The sequence below is a fragment of the Chiloscyllium punctatum genome, chromosome 3 (assembly GCF_047496795.1).
Source record: "Chiloscyllium punctatum isolate Juve2018m chromosome 3, sChiPun1.3, whole genome shotgun sequence".
Taxonomy (NCBI): Eukaryota; Metazoa; Chordata; class Chondrichthyes; order Orectolobiformes; family Hemiscylliidae; genus Chiloscyllium; species Chiloscyllium punctatum.
The window spans coordinates 91,267,554-91,288,484 of NC_092741.1; the positions used below are offsets into that span (position 1 = coordinate 91,267,554).

The 20,931-nt window shown below is 43.9% G+C and overlaps 1 long non-coding RNA gene across 1 annotated transcript; it reads left to right on the top strand.

The window, feature by feature from the left end:
- The first annotated feature begins 2,555 nt into the window (after positions 1-2,555).
- LOC140462892 (uncharacterized) lies at positions 2,556-20,880 on the top strand. The gene is made up of 2 exons (XR_011954552.1): positions 2,556-2,873; positions 19,512-20,880. It is a non-coding gene; the product is annotated as an uncharacterized lncRNA (long non-coding RNA).
- The last annotated feature ends 51 nt before the right edge of the window (positions 20,881-20,931 follow it).

The following is a 20,931-nucleotide window of genomic DNA, read 5'->3' on the forward strand; positions in this document are numbered from 1 at the left end:
TTCTGCTGTTGCTGTGTTCAAAGACAATCAAAAGATTATGCTTTATTGACTAGTTGAGAAGCATGTTCTGGGGCTGTCATTAATTTTTTTTAAACGAAATGATTGAATTATATATCTTCATAAGAATTCATTAGTTTCTTCATGTCTTCTTTCCTTACTGTGTCGGGTTGTTCTGATAATTCATTCTTGCAGCTTTAGCCTGATTAAAGTAATCTCAAAACAATGTATTTTTCAACTATCAGGAACATAGGAATACATAATGGATAGACTGCTCAATAAATTACAGCAAGTAGGCTTGCAAAAGAATAACAGTTGATCTGAAGGGATCAGAAATGTTATACAATATAGCACATGACTTTCATTCTGACAAGCTAAGGAGCAAATAATAAGTTGAGCATTAGTTTGCTACAGTTTACTCAAACTTTAGGTGTATGGACAACTGCTGCTGCAGCAGCCCACACTGCACTTGGTTGTAATTCAGCCTCACACTCTGAATCTTTGGCTGCACGTTTTGGAGGAGGGTGGGCAAGTTGAAGGATTCCCCCTGAGGGACTATTCTTCTATCTGGCCAGGCAGCCATTATCAGGTCCAAGCAGCACACTGTGGAGGTGGTCACAACTGCTCCACTTCCTCAGTTCTGTTAATGTTTTGGTGACCCTGAAGAGGGAACGGATTGTCCACTGGTACACTTGCGACTTTTCACAAACACTGTGCATTGCAGTGGGTGGGAATGCATTGTCACTGTGCAGAAGTAAATTTACTAAGTTTATTATGGTCCCCTAAGGCACTGTAATTATTTAAATGTGTTTTCTCATTTGCTTTGCTAGAGTATAAAGCGAAGGATTCTGAGGAGTCTATGACTGCCTGTCTGTCTGTCTTTTGCAAGCCCATGCAAAATTTAGACACAGCTCAAAATTTGTAACAACTCAAAACTTATGAATTGTAACAAGGACCATGTTCAACTTCAAAATAATCTAGGCTGGTTCCTGAAATATGCAGACAAATGACAGATAAAATTTAATGTTAAGAAATGTGAGGAGATTCATTTTTTTAAGAACAATGCAGACAATTGAAATAATAGTTATCCTTGCCAATAGATTTGGCATGATGTGAAAACATTGGTGAGAGCACAGAGACTAATTCCAGGAATAGCAACATAAGTTATGTGAATAGATTTGGGACTGTTTTCTTTGGTGAAGGAAGATTTAATAAAGGAATTCAAAGTTATGAAGAGGATGGACAGAGTAAATAGAGAAACAGAGATCCTCTTTGTGGAAGGATCAAAAATCAGAGTGGATAGATTTAAGGTAATCAGCAAAAGAAACAATCACCACCAAAGGCGTTTTCTGAACAGCAAGTAATTAGAATCAGGAATGCAATGCCTAACAATGTTTTTGAATCAGGTTCAGTAATGGTTTTCAAAGGGAATTGGATCATTATCTATAAAGGAAGACTTTTCTCAGGCAGAGACACAGAGACTAGGAACAGGAGTAGTTCATTCAGCCCTTGGAGCCTGCTCTGCCATTCAGCGTGATCATAGTTGATCCTCTATGTCAACATTATATTCCTCCCTGATCCCTTGATGCCTTTTATATTTAAAAGAAAATCTCTCCCTTTCTTGAATATATTCTGTGACATAGTCTCCACAACCTTCAGTGATAGAGAATTGCCTAGGTTCATTACCCTTCAAGAGGAGAAATATTTCATCTCAGTCTTAAATGGTCGACCTTGTATTCTGAGGCTGTTCTCCCTGGTCCTAGACTCCCCAACCAGGAAAACCATCCTCCCTGTATCTAGTCTGTGCAACCCTCTTAGAATTTTTTACATTTCAATCAGTTCCTCTCTCATCTTACTAAAATCTAGTGAATACAGGCCCAGTCAAACCAATCACTCCTCACGGGACAGTCTGCCATCCCTGGTATCAGTCGAGTGAACCTCTGCTGCACCCCCTCTATGGCAATTATCCATTCTTAGGTAGGGAAATCAAAACTGCACACAGTGTTCTAGATGTGCCCTTCACCAAGGCCCTGTATAACTGCAGTATGCCATTCCTCCTTCTGAACTCAAATTCTATTTCAGTGAAGGCCAATATACCATTTGCCTTCCTAATTTCATGCTTCACCTGCCTGACTACTTACATTGACTGATGCACAATGATCCCCAGTTCCTATTGTACAGCCATGTTTCCCAACATCTTACCCTTTAAATAATACTCTTCCTTTCTGCTTTCCACACTGTACTGCATAACTTCACACTGAGACACATTTTACAACATTTGTCATTTACTCAGTCACAGCAAAAGACAGAGTGGGTCTAGGCAAATTGCTGTTACAGAAAAACAACAGAACACATACATGAGTGGCCTTCTTTCACTCTGTAACCATTCAATAAGTAACTAACAGGCATAAATCATTCAACAGCAAAATAAGGAACTGGGTTTGCTTTGGTCATGCTTATTTATTTTGGGACAATCATTAACACTATATTGTTTATACAAAATCAGTTTTTAAAGACCTTTGCTTAGGACAGATTTTGTTAAAGCAAGAACACAAACGGCGAAGATAAAAAGTATGGCCGAGTTGACGTATTCATTGAGGCCTATCGCAGAGAGTAAAGTTATAAACTCGCTTACAAATCACAAGCTCATTTAAACGGACCAAAGTTCAAAAAGTGCCCTTTGATATCTGATTAAAGCAAAAGGAGTCAGTGACTGCAGCTGAAGACTGAAGACGATATCATGGTGTACAGACTCTCAGCATTCGTGCAGGTGTTTCAAGTTCTGCCGCAGTGGTTTCTTATATTTGGAATATTTATCCCAGTTTTTTTGCTCTTGTTGCTGATAATCGCTTACCTCAGATTGAAACTAATGGAAGGTATGCATATTAATAATCTACATTTCATTTACTGTACCCATAAAAAAAGCACAAAGTATGTTATTAACTTCTCAGATTTCATCAGAGCAAATATTAGAATATAAAACTTGTTCTAGTATTGAGGCTGATGTCTAAGAATTAACTTTATACACAATCTCTCCAGGTAACATTTCAAGAGAAAGATTATTATTCAGATGGAAAATACATGAACTTTATTATACTTAGGACATTGAAATGAGTAATTCACCTGACAATTTCTTTGAAAGGAAACATTGAAAATTTTCTGAAAACTATTCTGTAGCCAAAGATTCAATAGGACAGAGGAACGTATATCACAGTATGTGTTCTCCTACTAACATTTCAATGCCTACAATTCATGGTGAAGTCCTATTTTTTAGATATAATACCAGGAGACCAAGGGTTTGATTGCATTGATAGAACATAGAACATAGAACAATACAGCACAGAACAGGCCCTTCGGCCCATGATGTTGTGCCGAACTTCTAACCTAGATTAAGCACCCATCCATGTACCTATCCAAATGCCGCTTAAAGGTCGCCAATGATTCTGACTCTACCACTCCCACGGGCAGCGCATTCCATGCCCCCACCACTCTCTGGGTAAAGAACCCACCCCTGACATCTCCCCTATACCTTCCACCCTTCACCTTAAATTTATGTCCCCTTGTAACACTCTGTTGTACCCGGGGAAAAAGTTTCTGACTGTCTACTCTATCTATTCCTCTGATCATCTTATAAACCTCTATCAAGTCACCCCTCATCCTTCGCCGTTCCAACGAGAAAAGGCCGAGAACTCTCAACCTATCCTCGTACGACCTACTCTCCATTCCAGGCAACATCCTGGTAAATCTTCTCTGCACTCTCTCCAAAGCTTCCACATCTTTCCTAAAGTGAGGCGACCAGAACTGCACACAGTACTCCAACTGTGGCCTAACCAAAGTCCTGTACAGCTGCAACATCACTTCACGACTCTTGAATTCAATCCCTCTGCTAATGAACGATAATACTCCATAGGCCTTCTTACAAACTCTATCCACCTGAGTGGCAACCTTCAAAGATCTATGTACATAGACCCCAAGATCCCTCTGTTCCTCCACCTGACTAAGAACCCTACCATTAACCCTGTATTCCGCATTCTTATTTGTTCTTCCAAAATGGACAACCTCACACTTGGCAGGGTTGAACTCCATCTGCCACTCCTCAGCCCAGCTCTGCATCATATCTAAGTCCCTCTGCAGCCGACAACAGCCCTCCTCACTGTCCACAACTCCACCTATCTTTGTATCATCTGCAAATTTACTGACCCACCCTTCGACTCCCTCATCTAAGTCATTAATAAAAATTACAAACAGCAGAGGACCCAGAACTGATCCCTGCGGAACTCCACTTGTAACTGGGCTCCAGGCTGAATATTTACCATCTACCACCACTCTCTGCCTTTGACCGGTTAGCCAGTTTTCTATCCAATTGGCCAAATTTCCCTCTATCCCATGCCTCCTGACTTTCTGCATAAGCCTACCATGGGGAACCTTATCAAATGCCTTACTAAAATCCATGTACACTACATCCACTGCTCTACCCTCATCCACATGCTTGGTCACCTCCTCGAAGAATTCAATAAGACTTGTAAGGCAAGACCTACCCTTCACAAATCCGTGCTGGCTGTCCCTAATCAAGCAGTGTCTTTCCAGATACTCGTAAATCCTATCCCTCAGTACACTTTCCATTACTTTGCCTACCACAGAAGTAAGACTAACTGGCCTGTAATTCCCGGGGTTATCCCTATTCCCTTTTTTGAACAGGGGCACAACATTCGCTACTCTCCAGTCCCCTGGTACCACCCCCGTTGCCAGTGAAGACGAGAAGATCATTGCCAACGGTACTGCAATTTCCTCTCTTGCTTCCCACATAATCCTAGGATATATCCCGTCAGGCCCGGGGGACTTGTCTATCCTCAAGTTGTTCAAAATCTTCCTTCCTAACAGGTATCTCTTCTAGCTTATCAGTCCGTTTCACACTCTCGTCTTCAACAATACGGTCCCTCTCGTTCGTAAATACTGAAGAGAAGTACTTGTTCAAGACCTCTCCTATCTCTTCCGACTCAGTACACAGTCTCCCACTACTGTCCTTGATCGGACCTACCCTCGTTCTTGTCATACTCAGGTTTCTCACATACGCATAGAATGCCTTGGGGTTATCCTTGATCCTATCCGCCAAGGATTTTTCATGCCCTCTCTTAGCTCTCCTAATCCCTTTCTTCAGGTCCCTTCTGGCTATCCTGTATCCCTCCACTGCTCTGTCTGAACCCTGTTTCCTCAACCTTATGTAAGCCTCCTTCTTCCTCTTTACTAGACATTCAACCTCCCTCGTCAACCAAGGCTCCCTCACACGACCATTTCTTTCCTACCTGATCGGTACATACATATCAAGGACACGTCGTATCTGCTCCTTGAAAAAGTTCCACATTTCCACCACATCCTTCCCTGACAGCCTATGCTCCCAACGTATGCTCCTCAAATCCTGTCTTACAGCATCGTAATTTCCCTTCCCCCAATTGTAAAATCTTCCTTGTTGTGCGCACCTATCTCTCTCCATAACCAAGGTGAAAGTCACAGAATTGTGGTCACCATCACCAAAATGTTCACCCACTAACAAGCCCACCACTTGTCCCGGTTCATTACCGAGTACCAAATCCAATATGGCCTCCCCTCTGGTTGGACACTCTACATACTGCGTTAGAAAAGCTTCCTGGACACACTGCACAAACACCGCCCCATCCAATCTACTTGATCTAAAGAGCTTCCAATCAATAATTGGGAAGTTGAAGTCGCCCATGACTACGACCCTGTGGCTTCTGCACCTTTTCAAAATCTGTTTCCCAATCTGTTTCTCCACATCTCTGCTGCTATTGGGGGGCCTATAGTAAACACCCAACAAGGTGACTGCACCTTTCCTATTTCTGACTTCAGCCCATACTACCTCCAAAGGCAGATCCCCCTCAAACTTCCTTTCTGCAGCCGTTATACCATTTCTAATTAGCAATGCCACCCCCCTCCTTTTTTACCACCCTCCCTAATCTTACTGAAACATCTGTAACCAGGAACCTCCAATAGCCATTCCTGTCCCTCATCTATCCATGTTTCCGTGATGGCCACAACATCATAGTCCCAGGTACCGATCCACGCCTTAAGTTCACCCACCTTATTTCTGATACTCCTTGCGTTGAAGTATACGCACTTGAGCCCATCTCTGTGTCCGCAAGTAGTCCCTGTCAGTGCTACCTTCTCCACAGCCTCCCTACAGTCTTGGGCATCCTGACACACAGCTAGCTTACTTGCTGGACTACAAGTCCGGATCCCATCCCCCTGCCAAATTAGTTTAAACCCCCCCCGAAGAGTGCTAGCAAACCTACCCCCCAGGATATTGGTGCCCTTCTGGTTCAGGTGCAACCCGTCCTGTTTATACAGGTCCCACCTTCCCCAGAATGCAGTCCAATTGTCCAAATATTGGAAGCCCTCCTTCCTACACCATCCTTGCAGCCATGTGTTCAACTGCACTCTCTCCCTATTCTTTGCCTCTCTGTCACGTGGCACCGGCAACAACCCAGAGATGACGACTCTGTCTGTCCTAGCTTTTAGCTTCCAGCCTAACTCCTTGAGCTCTTGAATGACCTCCCCACCCCTCTTCCTACCTATGTCGTTGGTGCCAATGTGTACCACGACTTCTGGCTGCACACCCTCCCCCTTAAGGATTCTGAAGACACGGTCCGAGACGTCTCGGACCCTAGCACCCGGGAGGCAACAAACCATCCGAGAGTCTCGCCCCTGTCCACAGAACCGCCTGTTCGTTCCTCTAACTAGAGAGTCCCCTATAACTAGCGCTCTCCTCTTCTCCCCCTTTCCCTTCTGAGTCTCAGAGCCACAGACCCCTTCACTGCAGCTTACACCTGCAAGGCTGTCCCCCCCAACAGTTTCCAAAGCTGTATACTTATTGTTGAGGGGAACGACCACAGGGGAACCCTGCACTGCCTGCTTCCTCCCCTTCCCACCTCTAACTGTTACCCAGCTACCTCTGTTCTCCGGCGTAACTATGTCCCAGTAGCTTCTATCGATCACCGTCTCAGCCTCTCGAATAATCCTCAGCTCATCCAGCTCCAGTTCCAGTTCCCTAACTCGTTCGGTGAGGATCAGGATCTGACTGCATTTCCTGCAGACGAAGTCGGCAGGAGTATCGGTGGTCACCCCTACCTCAAACATCCTGCAGGAGGAACATTCCACCGCCTGCGCTGCCATGACTGTACACTTTGTCTCCAAAAAACAAGAACACTGAGTCAATAACCTGTGGACTTTAAAGTTAGGTTAGAGGAGGCCCTACGAAAGTAGGACCTGGGGTCTAGAACACACCCACTCAAATACTAATCACTTGCCTTCCCGCCCAGCTATGCGCTCCAACCTCACTTCCGCTGCCCGCTACAGGTAAGTAATTTTGAAACAAACTGTCTTACCTTAGCTGTAGTCTCCCGGGTTCGCTTTTCCTCGGCCGCTGCTCCCACTCAAATGACCGTTGGTGATTAAAGGGTGAGTATTTATACTCACTGTTCTCCTTCCCGGCTGCCCCTCAGTTTGCCGTCACTTCCTCTGCTGCTCCCGCTCTTTTTGTGAAGAGAGAGAAAAAAAACACCGCCGCCCGCTACAGGTAAGTAATTTTGAAACAAACTGTCTTACCTTAGCTGTAGTCTCCCGGGTTCGCTTTTCCTCGGCCGCTGCTCCCACTCAAATCATGACCTGATGTCTCAGGTCATGACGATGACACTAGAAGCGGCTGTGCCTTGAGTATCATGCGGTTCACTAATTCCCAATCACACAGCAATTAATTAATGGGGAGGGCCCCATCCATTAAAGATTGAGGTGGGGTAGGATGGGGTGGGGTGGACAGGGCAACAAGGCTCAGATGGTCGCACTAGCTAATTCAAAGGAAGGCTCTGGCACCATATTAAAGGACTGTCACAGCCCTGTTTGCACTCAATTTTCTTCAAATTGTTTACATCAGTAACAACGTAGAGAACCCCTCCACCAAATCAGAAGACCCAAAGAATAGAGAGAGGCAGTCCATGGCAGAGGGAAGATGCTGAGTGGTTACAGTTTCCACCCTTCATGTTCACCTTCAGACTGCATGGAAAAGGCAGGAGTTTCTCTTCCTGAGGGAGAGCAAGAAGAGACAAACCAGTCTGACCAATCAGGAGCGCATGAAGATTGTAAAGGTGTCCAACAGCCACAGGGTTACACATCAATACTGGTGCAGTTTTACAAAGGGTCATAGCATATATGGGGTTACACATCAATACTGTTGCAGTTTTAAAAAGGGTCAATGATATGCTATATGCCATGAAAATGAATTTTCAGTGTTTGGGGCTTGCACGTGGCAATATGAAAGTGTGCACTGATGGGCAGGGAATGACCACCCAGTTCACTGAGCAGGGTGCAAAGCAGCAAACTTCCCTTTCAGCAGCACTGCTGCAGCTGCTTACCTTTCAGTCTTTGGTGGAAGGAACCTGGAGGGCAGGAATTTGTGAACTGCTTCCTGGATGAGTTGGCCACCACAAAGATAGGAATTGTGCTAGACTTTATGGGGAAGCGAACAGGGTTCTTCCTATTGCTTGTAGGGAAATGGGTACATATCAATAAAGAAAATCCAAGAGCAGTGCGTGTGTCCCTGAAATTAACACTCGGACTCTGGGGAAGGAAACCAGATGGGTCACAGGACAGTCAAACGCAATCGTCAATCCAAGGGGGTGAGTGAACACGTGCAGAGTACGAGGGTGATTCTAAACTACACATAGACTGGGACTGCCATAGTGTTAAAGGTTTAGATGGAGAATAATTTGATAAGTGCCTACAAGACAATTTTCTGATTCAGTATGGGGATGTACATACCAGATAAGGTCCAAAACTTGACCTACTCTTGGGAAAAATGGCAGGGTAGGTGACTGAGGTGTCAGTGGGGGAGCACTTTGGGGCCAGCGACCATACTTCTATTAGTTTTAAAATAGTGATGGAAAAGGATAAACCAGATCTAAAAGTTGAAGTTCTAAATTGGAGAAAGGCCAATTTTGACGGTATTCGGCAAGAACTTTTGAAAGTTGATTGGAGGCAGATGTTCACAGGTAAAGGGACGGCTGGAAAATGGGAAGCCTTCAGAAATGAGATAATGAGAATCCAGAGAAAGTATATTCCTGTCAGGGTGAAAGGGAAGGCTGGTAGGTATAGGGAATGCTGGATGACTAAAGAAATTGAGGGTTTGGTTAAGAAAAAGAAGGAAGCATATGTCAGGTATAGACAGGATAGATCGAGTGAATCCTTAGAAGAGTATAAAGGGAGTAGGAGTATACTTAAGAGGGAAATCAGGAGGGCAAAACGGGGACATGAGATAGCTTTGGTAAATAGAATTAAGGAGAATCCAAAGGGTTTTTACAAATATATTAAGGACAAAATGGTAACTAGGGAGAAAATAGGGCCCATAAAAGATCAGCCAGGAGAAAGTGAGGACTGCAGATGCTGGAGATCAGAGCTGAAAATGTGTTGCTGGAAAAGCGCAGCAGGTCAGGCAGCATCCAAGGAGCAGGAGAATCGACGTTTCAGGCATGAGCCCTTCCTCAGAAGGGCTCATGCCTGAAACGTCGATTCTCCTGCTCCTTGGATGCTGCCTGACCTGCTGCGCTTTTCCAGCAACACATTTTCAGCCTGTCAAAGATCAGCAAGGTGGCCTTTGGGTGGAGCCGCAGAAAATGGGGGAGATACGAAATGAGTATTTTACATCAGTATTTACTGTGGAAAAGGGTATGGAAGATACAGACTGTAGGGAAATAGATGGTGACATCTTGCAAAATGTCCAGATTACAGAGGAGGAAGTGCTGGATGACTTGAAACAGGTAAAGGTGGATAAATCCCCAGGACCTGATCAGGTGTACCCTAGAACTCTGTGGGAAGCTAGAGAAGTGATTGCTGGGCCTCTTGCTGAAATATTTGTATCATCGATAGTCACGGTTGAGGTGCCGGAAGACTGGAGATTGGCAAACGTGGTGCCGCTGTTTAAGAAGGGCGGTAAGGACAAGCCAGGGAACTATAGACCAGTGAGCCTGACCTCGGTGGTGGGCAAGTTGTTGGAGGGAATCCTGAGGGACAGAATGTACATGTATTTGGAAAGGCAAGGACTGATTAGGGATAGTCAACATGGCTTTGTACATGGGAAATCATGTCTCACAAACTTGATTGAGTTTTTGAAGAAGTAACAAAAAGGATTGATGAGGGCAGAACGGTAGATGTGATCTATATGGACTTCAGTAAGGTGTTCGACAAGGTTCCCCATGGGAGACTGATTAGCAAGGTTAGATCTCACGGAATATAGGGAGAACTACCCATTTGGATACAGAACTGGCTCAAAGGTAGAAGACAGAGGGTGGTGGTGGAGGGTTGTTTTTCAAACTGGAGGCCTGTGACCAGTGGAGTGCCACAAGGATCGGTGCTGGGTCCTCTACTTTTTATCATTTACATAAATGATTTGGATGTGAGCATAAGAGATACAGTTAGTAAGTTTGCAGATGACACCAAAATTGGAAGTGTAGTGGACAGCGAAGAGGGTTACCTCAGGTCACAACAGGATCTTGACTAGATGGGCCAATGGGCAAGAGAAGTGACTAATGGAGTTTAATTCAGATAAATGCAAGGCACTGAATTTTGGGAAAGCAGATCTTATCAGGACATATATACTTAATGGTAAGGTCCTAGGGAGTGTTGCTGAACAAAGAGACCTTGGAGTGCAGGTTCATAGCTCATTGAAAGTGGAGTCACAGGTGGATAGGATAGTGAAGAAACCATCTGGTATGCTTTCCTTTATTGGTCAGAGTATTGAGTACAGGAGTTGGGAGGTCATGTTGCGGCTGTACAGGACATCGGAATATTGCGTGCAATTCTGGTCTCCTTCCCATTGGAAAGGTGTTGTGAAACTTGAAAGGGTTCAGAAAAGATTTACAAGGATGTTGCCAGGTTTGGAGGATCTGAGCTACAGGGAGAGGCAGAACAGGCTGGGGCTGTTTTCCTGGAACGTCAGAGGCTGAGGGGTGACCTTATAGAGATTTACAAAATTATGAGGGGCATGGATAGGGTAAATAGGCAAAGTCTTTTCCCTGGGGTTAGGGAGTCCAGAACTAGAGGGCATAAGTTTAGGGTGAGAGGAGAAAGATATAAAAGAGACCTACAGGGCAACTTTTTCACGCAGAGGGTGATATGTGTATGGAATGAGCTTCCAGAGGAAGTGGTGGAGGCTGGTCCAATTGAAACATTAAGAGGCATTTGGATAGGTTAATGAATAGGAAGGGTTTGGAGGGATATGGGCCGGGTGCTGGCAGGTGAGACTAGATTGGGTTGGGATATCTGGTCAGCATGGATGAGTTGGACTGAAGGGTCTGTTTCCATGCTGTACATCTCTATGACTCTATGAGGTGTACCCTAGAACTCTATGGGAAGCTAGAGAAGTGATTGCTGAGCCTCTTGCTAAGATATTTGTATCATCGATAGTCACAGGTGAGGTGCTGGAAGACTGGAGGTTGGCTAACGTGGTGCCACTGTTTAAGAAGGTTGGTAAGGACAAGCCAGGGAACTATAGATCAGTGAGCCTGACGTTGGTGGTGGGCAAGTTGTTGGAGGGAATCCTGAGGGTCAGGGATGTACACGTATTTGGAAAGGCAAGGATTGATTAGGGATAGTCAACATGGCTTTGTGCGTGGGAAATTGTGTCTCACAAATTTGATTGAGTTTTTGAAGAAGTAACAAAGAGGATTGATGAGGGCAGAGCGGTAGATGTGATCTATGTGGACTTCAGTAAGGCGTTCGTCCAGGTTCCCCATGGGAGACTGATTAGCAAGGTTAGATCTCACGGAATAAAGGGAGAACTAGCTATTTGGATACAGAACTGGCTCAAAGGTGGTGGTGGAGGGTAGTTTTTCAGACTGGACGCCTGTGACCAGTGGAGTGCCACAAGGATCGATGCTGGGCCCTCTACTTTTTGTCATTTACATAAATGATTTGAGGTGCGCATAAGAGGTACGGTTAGTAAGTTTGCAGATAACACCAAAGTTGGAGGTGTAGTGGACAGCGAAAATTACAACAGGATCTGGATCAGATGGGCCGATGGGCAGAGAAGTGGCAGATGGAGTTTAATTCAGATAAATGCGAGGTGCTGCATTTTGGAAAAGCAGATCTTAGCAGGACATATACACTTCGTGGTAAGGCCCTAGGGAGTGTTGCTGAACAAAGATACCTTGGAGTGCAGGTTCATAGCTCCTTGAAAGTGGAGTTGTAGGTAGATAGTTTAGTGAAGAAGGCGTTTGGTATGCTTTCCTTTATTGGTCAGAGTATTGGGTACAGGAGTTGGGAGGTCATGTTGCGGCTGTACAGGATATTGGTTGGACCGCTGTTGGAATATTGTGTGCAATTCTGGTCTCCTTCCTGTCAGAAAGATGTTGTGAAAATTGAAAGGGCTCAGAAAAGATTTACAAGGATGTTGCCAGCGTTGGAAGATTTGAGCTACAGGGAGAGGCTGAACAGGCCGGGGCTGTTTTCCCTGCAGCATCGGAAGCTGAGGGGTGACCTTATAGAGGTTTACAAAATTATGAGGGGCATGGATAGGGTAAATAGACAAAGTCTTTTCCCTGGGGTCAGGGAGTCCAGAACTAGAGGGCATAGGTTTAGGGTGAGAAGGGAAAGGTATAAAAGAGACCTAAGGGGCAACATTTTTCACACAGAGGGTGGTACGTGTATGGAATGAGCTGCCAGAGGAAATGGAGGAGGCTGGTCCAACTGAAACATTTAAGAGGCATTTGGATGGGTATATGAATAGGAAGGGTTTGGAGGGATATGGGCCGGGTGCTGGCAGGTGGAACTAGATTGGGTTGGGATATCTGGTCGGCGTGGACGGGTTGGACCGAAGGGTCTGTTTCCATGCTGTACATCTCTATGACTCTATGTGCTCATATGTCCATTACAAGACATTGAATTCCACATTCGATAGAGTTAGGATGAGGAGATGGGTTTGTGTTCCTACAGAGAAGTCTTTCGTGCACATCTGGAGAGAGCATAGGCTATCCATTTACTTCTGAGTTTGGTGGGGGGGGGGGGGGGGGGCAGATCCTCAGGAGGTGTATCGTCATACCAATCTCCAGCCCATCTTCCACCAGTCAGATACTTCCACAGCAGCGTGTCCAATCATATTTAGATTGAGGGTCATAAGATCGTGTGCCCATCACAGTTGTGCCTGATAGAAGTGATAACAGCCATGAGCACAGAGAGTCAGACAGATGGGAGGCCGAGTCTGTGCTGAGGCCCAGACTGATGGTGAGACTCTAGAGTTATTGGGTAACACGGAAACTACCATCACTGCAACAGAATAAGACGACATTTGGCAAAGCTGCCAGAGGCTATGTGCATTGTTGTGTGGACAATGGAGGAATCACTCCAACTCGTAAGTTGCTCTGTCTCAGCTTTGTGCATGTAAACTACTTCAGTTGAAAGACTGGTGACTGTCATGGAGCGCCAGCTCCTGCCAACGGCTATGGGAGATGTACACAAACCCATGCCACACTACATTATCCATGAGGTCAATGCAGCCATGACAGTGGGAGGGGGGCAAAGCATCTGGAGTTTCCATCACATCCATGTTCTTCTCAGCTCAGTTAGGAGCATTTCATAAACCTTGCAGGTGAAGGAGAACAGCTGGGGGCTCCACTCAGGGCAATCTTAGCAGTTTCTCTGGCTCTTTGCCAGTAGCCCCAGCACCCCAAGTCGACGTAAGTGGGCTCTGCTTGTATTTGCCCCTCAGAGTGCTAGGATTCTCCAGGCCTCAGGCAACCAAAGGATAGCCATGGAACAGCACTGCCTCCACCTCAGTTACAGAGATTGCACCATGTAGGAACACTCATAAGTGAGGTATGAAGAATATGCAGATATGCTTGGGGTTCATGTGTTATACAGACTTTGTACATATTGAGGCTTTTTAATTTAATGGCAATACACAAATGTTAGGATGCATCTACTGGTCATCTGTTCATTTCATTTTGCCTTATTAGATCTCATCTACAGTTTTGTTCTCTTAATGGACATTTCATATTGAACTCAGATATATTTGATCAGTCCCTAAACTTTGTCAGCAAACACTGTGGACAGCACTTAGCACTTGGCAATGAAACGTGACATAAGGTGATAGCAGCAGGATGGAATACAGATGTATTTTGATTGCAATTGCGAAAGACCATTGTCACTGGTACTGGACATGTGAGAGATTGTCCTGAACCTCCCCTATGTGTCTCAATTCCCCTCACCTCTGATGAAAGAGGTTGCTTATCCTGTGCTTCCTGCTCAGGCTCCTCCTCATCTTTATCAGTGGATTGGGAGTGCTCAATGATTTAAAGACCTCACTCTTCTCCCTTTGTCCCCATGTCCTGTGGTGCTAAATTATCCAGAACAAGCAAACAACCATTATGCCCAAGACCATTACAAGGGTGTACAGATTGTTCAATTGAATTGAATTGGAACTCAACTTCAACAGCAGATAACCCACCCACTCAGATGTACCCATAGTAAGTACTGTAACTCTCCCCTGCTAGAGTGAGGCTTCTCCAGGTTGCCTATTGAGGTTATGGTCCCAGTGCCTCTGTCTCCAAGAATCTCATTGAAGGCACATGGGGAACCATAAAAGGTGTGAGGATGTCAGGCCCATCATTTAGGCATCATCTGGGTATTCTAGATTGGAGGATGGGAAACATTTCTGGTTGTAACAGGCTGCTCCTTTTTTGAGGTATTTTAGGTGTTGGAGGTGATTTTCTTGAATTCCAGGAGCAACAATTACTGTTTTATATGGACAAAAGCAGCACATACTGAGGTCACTGCAGGGGAGAGAGGGGGAGGGAGGCCCACACTGCTAACTGACTCAGCAATGAAACTGTGCAGTTACTGCTTTTGCTGTTTGAATTCTTGTGTCACTGGACGTCGGAGTGCATCTGGGAAAATTAACAAACAGTGAAATTCACAACTGATCTTGGAGGAACCTGTTTGGGAGAGGTCACAGCACAGAAACAGATAAAGGAATATTGTTAACTGTGATCTTACAGTAAGTAGGAAGTAGTAAGTACATGAGTTCTTTCTTGATATGTTTTATTGGAATATGTCTCTCGATTAAACTTAAACATATAGGCCAGAAGCATTAAGTTAGCCTGGAGCGGTATTTTGTAGAGGAATAAGGCAGTGTTATTTTCTGGGTCTGTAGATTGAAAGAAGCAAAAATGGCCGATAGTAGAGGGATATGCTCTTCTTGTCAGATGTGGGAGTTTAGGGAGAGTTTACTTGTTACTGAGGATTATATCTGCAATAAATGTTGGTTGCGAACCCTATCAGATCGAATGGACTGGTTTGGGAGACAGTTAGAGGCAATGAGGAATTTACAAGAACAAGGGGATGTGACGAATGGCAGTTAAAGGAAGGGAAAAAAGTTGCAGATACAGTCACAGTCACATAGATGGGTTAACTCCAGGAAAGGTAAGAGAGGTAGGCAGGTAGTGCAGGAGTCTTCTGTGGCTATCCCCATTTCAAACAAGTGATGCTGATTTGGAAAATGTAGGGGGTGATGGATTCTCAGGGGAATGTAGCACGAACAGCCAGGATTTTGGTATTGAGACTGGCTCTAACGTAATGAGGGGTACGTCGGGTTTCAAGAGATCTATTGTGTTAGGTGACTCTCTAACCTGAGGCACAGACAGATGTTTCTGTGGCCAGCAGCGAAAAATCAGAATAGTGTGTTGCTTCCCTGGTACCAGATCAAGGATGTCTCAGAGAGGGTGGAGGAAGGGAAAAAGATGAGATTCTGAAGGGAGAGAAAGTTAGACAGGAATTTAAAAATGAGATCCTTAAAAGAAGTAATATCTGGATTACTCCTGGTGCTGTGAGCTAGTGAGGGTAGAACAGGAGGATAGAGCAGATTAATGCATGGCTGAGGAGGTGGTGTATGGGAGAAGGATTCACATTTTTTGATCATTGGAATCTCTCCTGGGATAGAAGTGACCTGTACAAGAAGGATAGATTGCACCTAAATTGGTAAGGGACTAATATACGAGCAGGGAGATTTGCTAGAGCTGCTTGGGAGGATTTAAACTATTAAGATGAGGGGGAAAGAGGTGGGATCCAGGGAGATATCGAGGTAAGAGATCAATCTGAGACCGGAACAGTTGAGAAAAGAACCGACTCAAACAGTCAGGGGCAGGCAGGTACAAAGCAGAGAACAAGGTAGGACTGATAAATTAAACTGCATTTATTTCAATGCAAGGGGCCTAACAGGGAAGGCAGATGAACTCAGGGTATGGTTAGGAACATGGGACTGGGATATCATAGCAATTACAGAAACATGGCTCAGGGCTGGGCAGGATTGGCAGCTTAATGTTCCAGGATACAAATGCTACAGGAAGGACAGAAAAGAAGGCAAGAGAGGAGGGGGAGTGGAGTTTTTGACAAAGGATAGCATTACAGCTGTGCTGAGGGAGGATATTCCCGGAAATACATCCAGGGAAGTTATTTGGGTTGAACTGAGAAATAAGAAAGGGATGATAACCTTATTGGGATTGTATTATAGACCCCCTAATGGTCAGAGGGAAATCGAGAAACAAATTTATAAGGAGATCTCAGTTATCTCTAAGAATAATAGGGTGGTTATGGTAGGGGATTTTAACTTTCCAAACATAGACGGAAACTGCCATAGTGTTAAGGGTTTAGATGGAGAGGAAATTGTTAAGTGTATACGAGAAAATTTTCTGATTCAGTATGTGGATGTACCTACTAGAGGAGGTGCAAAACTTGATCTACTCTTGGGAAATACGGCAGGGCAGGTGACTGAGGTGTCAGTGGGGGAGCACATTAGGGCCAGCGACAAAAATTCTATTAGTTTTAAAATAGTGATGGAAAAGGATAAACCAGATCTAAAAGTTGAAGTTCTAAATTGGAGGAAGGCCAATTTTGATGGTATAAGGCAAGAACTTTCAAAAGCTGATTGGGGGCAAATGTTCGCAGGTAAAGGGACCACTGGAAAATGGGAAGCCTCCAGAAATGAGATAATGAGTATCCAGAGAAAGTATATTCCTGTTAGGGTGAAAGGAAAGGCTGGTAGGTGTAGGGAATGGTGGATGACTAAAGAAATTGAAGGTTTGGTTAAGAAAAAGAAGGTAGCACGTGTCACATATAGACAGGATAAATCGAGTGAACCCTTAGAAGAGTATAAAGGAAGTAAGAGTATACTTAAGAGGGAAATCAGGAGGGCAAAAAGGTGACATGAGATAGCTTTGGCAAATAGAATTAAGGAGAATCCAAAGGGTGTTTACAAATATATTAAGGACAAAAGGGTAACTAGGGAGAAAATAGGGTCCCTCAAAGATTGGCAAGGTGGCCTTTGTGTGGCGCCGCAGGAGATTGGAGAGATACTAAACGAGTATTCTGCATCAGTGTTTACTGTGGAAAAGGACATGGAAGTCATAGAATGTAGGGAAAGAGATGGTGACATCATAAAAAATGTCCATACTACAGAGGAAGAACTGCTGGATGCCTTGAAATACATAAAGATGGATAAATCCCCAGGATCTGATCAGGTGTACCCATAAACTCTGTGAGAAGCTAGGGAAGTGGTTGCTGGACCCCTTGTTGAGATATTTGGATCATTGATAGTCACAGGTGAGGTGCCAGAAGACTGGAGGTTGGCTAACATGGTGCCACTGTTTAAGAAAGATGGTAAGGACAAGCCAGGGAACTATAGATCAGTGAGCCTGATGTTGGTGGTGGGCAAGTTGTTGGAGGGAATCATAAGGGACAGGATGTACACGTAGTTGGAAAGGCAAGGACAGATTAGGGACAGTCAACATGGCTTTATGCGTGGGAAATCATGTCTCACAAACTTGATAGAGTTTTTATGAAGAATTAGCAAAGAGGATTGATAAAGGCAGAGTGGTGGCCATTATCTATATGGACTTCAGTAGGGCGTTCAACAAGGTTACCCATGGGACACTGGTTAGCAAAGTTAGATCTCATGGAATTCAGGGAGAACTAGTCAGTTGGATACAGAACTGGCTCAAAGGTAGACAGAGGGTGGTAGAGGGTCAGTGTTGGGACCACTACTTTTCAAAATTTATATAAATGATTTGGATGCGAGCATAAGAGGTATAGTTAGTAAGTTTGCAGATGACACCAAAATTGGAGGTGTAGTGGACAGCGAAGAAGGTTACCTCAGATTACAATGGGATCTTGATCAGATGGGCAAATGGGCTGGGGCGAGGCAGATGGAGTTTAATTTAGATAAACGGAGGTCCTACATTTTGGGAAAGCAAATCTTAGCAGGATTTATACACTTAATGGTAAGGTCCTAGGGAGTGATGCTGAACAGAGACACCTTGGAGTGCAGGTTCAGTGCTCCTTGAAAGTACAGTTGCAAGTAGATAGGATAGTGAAGGTGGTGTTTGGTATGCTTTCCTTTATTGGTCAGAGTATTGAGTACAGGAGTTAGGAGGTCATGTTGCAGCTGTACAGGACATTGGTTAGGTCACTTTTGGAATATTGCATGCAATTCTGGTCTCCTTCCTATCGGAAGGATGTTGTGAAACTTGAAATGGTACCAAAAAGATTTACAAGGATGTTGCTGGGGTTGGAGGATTTGAGCTATAGGAAGAGATTGAATAGTCTGGGGCTGTTTTCCCTGGACTTTCGGAGGCTGAGAGGTGACCTTATAAAGGTTTATAAAATCATGAAGGGCAAGGCTAGGATAAATAGACAAAGTCTTTTATCTGGGGTGGGGAGTCCAGAACTAGAGGGCATGGGTTTAGGGTAAGAGGGGAAAGATAGAAAAGATACCTTGGGGCAACTTTTTCACGCAGAGGGTGGTGCATGTATGGAGTGAACTACCAGAGGAAGTGGTGGAGGCTAGAACAATTGCAACATTTAAAAGGCATCTTGATGGGTATATGAATAGGAAGGGTTTGGAGGATATGGGTCAGGTTCTGGCAGATGGGACTAGATTGGGTTGGGAAATCTGTTCGGCATGGACGGGTTGTACCGAAGGGTCTGTTTCTTGGGAACTATGCACATAGCTGAAGGACCCACTTTCAGTAATCTCAGATCATGGAAATGGAATCTCTTCCTATTGATGGAGGTCATTGACTCGCCCTTGGGAATCTTGATGGCATGTGTGCGCACCTGATGACATCTTGTACCCGGGAAATTCTAGATACGGTGCATGAGCAAATATCTGATCTACACAACCCAGGGCCAAATCAGAAGTACACCATCTTGAACAGAGCATGGGTCATCTCCTTAATGCATAAAGGGGGAAATTAAATACAATATCAATTTAAAGCTGATGTAACTCTCACCACATTACTTACTAATCATAAACAAATGACCAGAAATGATAGTTCCATGTTTTAACTTGTACATAAATAACTTCAGTTCAACATTGTCAGGAAACTTCCAAATCATGCTTCTGTCAACATACAACAAACTAATTTATTTTCATGATCTGTAATAATCTGTTTTCTCAACAGTGAACAATGAGCTGGCCATCAATCAAGATTCTAAAGACATTAAGGACATTAAAAAACGCATTCATCACCGTTCAACTGAAAATAGAGCACGAACTACAATTTGTAGCAAGTGAATCTCAACAAAGACAGATGCTTATTTTCATAAGTAGACTGTTGTCACATTAGAACTTATTGTACTATCACAGTTGTACGTTCCTTCAATTAAAAACAAATCAAAATACGACCAACCCAATGAAATTGATGGCAAATTATCATAGTCTCAATGCTTGTGATGCCTGCTTGAGAGATAACACAAACAGATATTAGTGTTGCTGTATAGGTCCATTTGACGTGTAAAATCTTTTGCAGTCAACTTTGATGGTATGATGGTTAATATTTCGAGGAGCCTCCGGTATATAGTCCATGTTTTAGGGGCTATACCATAAGTGAGGGATCGTGAATGAATGGAAGATCATGAGCTTGATTTCAGATTTAATATTAAGATTTTCACACACCTATTTCCTCCGACAATGGAAGGCTGCACCAGCATATTTCAGTCAATACTGGATTTCTCTGTCAATGTTAGTCTTTTGCAAAAGATAGTCTGCAAGATGCTAGAAACTATTCCACACTTTCCAGATACTCATCATGAATCCGAGTCAATGGAGCTGGGGTGCGAACAGCTTGATGATTGAAGATTTTGACCTTCTGAATGTTGACCATGAACCCAATTTTCTCTTGTGCCTCAATATGTTAATGATTCTCCGAAGTCCAGTTTCTGACGTCACTAACTGCAGCATCATCATTGTATTCAACAGCTGAAGTTGAGGTAGTCTTAATTTTTGATTGGAGTCATCTGAAGTTTAATAGTTGACAATTCATTACTAAATAAGCTGCTGCCCAACTGGGAGATTATGTCTGGTCATATGGAGAATGATCCTGATTTAATCTAGAATTAGCTCTGTAAGAAGTCCCATTGTTCAAGATCACCACTTGCATATTACCATGAAGCAGATGAGGAAGAATTTGAGGATATCCATACTTCAGAATCGTCCAGAGCTTTGCACAGTTTACAGAGGCAAAGGTCTTTGTTCAGTCAAAAAATGGTCATCAACTTACTAATCCAATCATGTCTATCAAACTGTCTCTAAACGACAGACACAACAGAAGAAGATCTATGAAAGATCAATGTCAAGGTTCTGAAAGATCAATCAAAAGCAACCAATTTCAACAATGTTTTCGGAATGAAAACTATGAAACTTCAATCAAAGATAGAAAATGTGACCACAGTCCTTGGGACGTCCTTAAGCTAATTATCATCTATGCCTGTAAAGAAATACTTGGATTTTCGGTCAGGAAGTTTAATAAAAATCATGAGGATTGAAATCTAGCAAGTGCAGTACTGTCTCTGCCTTTGTGAATGACCCAAATCCAAAGCAAA